Below are 2811 nucleotides of genomic sequence, written 5' to 3'. Positions count from 1 at the left end.
AGCTCTTCTCCAGCCACGATCAGCTGGCATTGACAGCGCACGAGCGGGGAGGCGGAGAGGAAGCTGGACGATTTCAATCCGCGCGTTAACGGGTTACCAGCGGTTAGCGAACAGTGCGTATATCCCTGCCTTCCCTGCCGGACGTGCGTTCCTTGGTGCGTGAGTAGCGCGCGCGTAATATCGTCCGTTTCTCTCGAGCTGCGGTCGTCTCGCTCGCTCGCTCCACCGATCGCCGCGCTAAATTTAGAGTATGATCGACCGGTTGTTCGCGCTATCGGGACAAATAACCCGGCGATAAAGTCACTCGCTCGAGAACAGGCTTGAAAACCGACAAGAGCGGAGAAAGAGAGAGAGGGAGAGAGAGAGAGAGTGCGTGTGTCAAATTTGTTCGATTCGCGAGGCCTCGAAACCCTCTTTCTCCTCTCGAGACAACTTGTTTTCCCTCTCGCGCGTAGTTCGATCGTTGGAGAATCGGTGTCGCGTTTCCACGTGGCGAGCACGTGCGATCGTGTATGTGTGTGTGTGTACACGCGTACACGAGCGAGACAGCGATGGGCGCCAAGTGGGAGAGCTCGAGTTATACCGCTCGAATTCTTGGGAAAGAGGAGGCCGTTTGCCACGGAAATCGGTGAGTCGATGGGATTTCGTAATGGGGAATTCGAAAAAAATTAAGACGTAATTGTTCCCATCGTCGATGGATCGATGGATCTTGGAAATTGAAATGTACGCGTATATAACGATATAACGGGAGGTGACGTCACGTAGACTCGCGACGGTTAAATCCGCGGCGGAATTAAGTTTACGAAAGGATGGTGAGCTACGAAGGCTGGTCGAAGGCTGGGTTGCCGCGGAGATGGAGAGGAACATGTTTGCGTTGTGTCACGTTCCGACTTGTAAATCCCGCTGGCAGTCGGCCATCTCCGTAATGGAGTAAGTTTCTTTGCGGTTACGACAAATAAACATATCGCGGCTATTGTGACAGTCGACGTCTTTTCGACGTCCCCTTTGCCTCCGTCTTAGTTTCGCATCGTTGCACCCGCCTTCTCCATTTCCATCGACCCTCCCTCTTCAGACGCGGGAGAAAGAGAAACGACTTTCGCACGGAAATTCTTGTACCACCTTGTCGCGAAGCTCGATAATTCAATTAGAAGTCTTAGGCTGTAAGGATTCCTCGCATCTGAGAAACCCGACGGGTATTGTTCTCTCTACTTAGGGCGCGTGAAACGTGACTTACCGATTAAACACCAACCCGCCAACTGATTAAGTTATTATTAGATCCATCGAATCGAGATAACGATTTTTTTCACATTTGACATCGTCACTATCGTTTATATATATTTAAAATTCTTCCGATTCTTTTTCCAACTAAGCAAACATGTTCGATTATAATTTCGATTTCGAAAGAAAATTCGATGGGATAGGAGAGAATCGGAAAAATTGTTCCGGCTCGAATATTATAATAATAAGCCAAGGATAAAGCGCTTTCGAGAATCCGATTGTATGCAAATGCGCGTTAAACGTCCTTTTAAAGCGTTTCAAGGGACGGCAACGCTTCACCGAAGCCGGAGATAACGAGGTTACACGTTGATAATCCTTATCGACGAGGACACCACACTCGATGCTCGTAGCCTCAGTCGTAGTCTCGGTACCCTGTCGAACGTGCCACGTTATACGCGTCTCACGTGCTCGCACCAAAGTGTTTCGCGCGCGTTTCGTTCGTTTCGAAAGCGAGTCCCTTCGAGAGTTGGAAATTTTTCGATTTTTCCTTCTTCGACTCGTCGTCGTTAATTATTAATTTCGAGATAAAGCACGAGGTTGAACAGGAGAAAAAGGAAAAAATACTCGGCGTTTTTCCAACGATCGCGGTAAATAACCAGGGGCGATAAGATCTTTGAACTTAGGAAAGGAGGAAGGAGGCGATTAGAGGCGAGGCGAGGCTCGATTGCAGCTGCCAGACGGCAGCTAGGCGGCAGAGTCAAAGTCCGACTCAATGTCGGATGAGGTTCTCTGTTCGTTCGATTCAGCCGCTCTCTACGCGCCGCGTATTTCAAAGTCTCGATTAGAGGCGCTTTCGAACCGCTTGCAATCGCGCCACTCGACGATCCGCGTGACGCACCCAAAGCGACCTAAGAATCGGCTACGAATCGAGAACGACGAGAGAATCCGAAAAGAGGATTGGACGCATTTACGTGGAGCGATGCAAGTAACTCGAGCGTGAATACGAGCGAGTTGGAGAATGGGATATCGATATCGTCGGTCGATAGATGGGAAAAGGCAGATGTCGTTTATCTCGGGGAGACAGGTAGCGATGACACAAACCGCCGTATGATTCAGAACAACGGTGCACGTAATGCAAAGCGACGAGCGAAGGTCGGCCGCCGCGGCTTCTGTTCTCTTCGAGCGAAACGCGATGTGCCGCGCCGGCTGGAGGACGACCAGCCAGTCCAGCCAGTCGAAAGTCGCGCGCGGATCGCGATCGATCGTTTCCACCGCAAGCGGCTAATAATAAGATCCGCGAAAGATCGAGAGTTTTTTCCAAAAAGATTCGTTCGAGTTCGCGCGTTAGCTCGCTAATTAGCTTACTCGGAGGCGGTACGAATTAAACGATTTCTCGGGCGTGAATTTCGCGAATTTTCCGTTTCACGGTGAATAGGCATCACGCGTGCGTCACGCGGCGAGATGATCGTGTCGCGAACGAGACGACGAAGCCTCGAGGAAGGCTCACCGGAGTACGTTCCGTAACCGCATTAAGTTAATTCGATTTGTCGGACAGGGGGAATCCAATGAGACGCTCGTCCGTTCAGCCGACTA

The 2811-nt window shown here is 50.7% G+C and overlaps 1 protein-coding gene across 2 annotated transcripts in view; it reads left to right on the top strand.

Annotated features, from left to right (window-relative positions):
• LOC102677765 (four and a half LIM domains protein 2) overlaps positions 1–2811 on the top strand; it is a 68050-nt gene that overhangs the window by 31860 nt on the left and 33379 nt on the right. Inside the window, exon 1 of one of the 2 annotated variants that reach the window (XM_006621242.2) lies at positions 612–628. The exons of the other annotated variant lie outside the window; for it this stretch is intronic. The gene's annotated coding sequence lies outside the window, so the exon portion shown is untranslated. Of the gene's footprint in view, positions 1–611; positions 629–2811 lie in introns of those variants that run through there. 2 annotated transcript variants of the gene reach the window in all.

Source organism: Apis dorsata, unplaced genomic scaffold (genome assembly GCF_000469605.1).
Source record: "Apis dorsata unplaced genomic scaffold, Apis dorsata 1.3 scaffold_618, whole genome shotgun sequence".
Lineage (NCBI taxonomy): Eukaryota > Metazoa > Arthropoda > Insecta > Hymenoptera > Apidae > Apis > Apis dorsata.
Note: the sequence above shows the minus strand (reverse complement) of the source record. Positions and strands in the feature narration are given on the sequence as shown.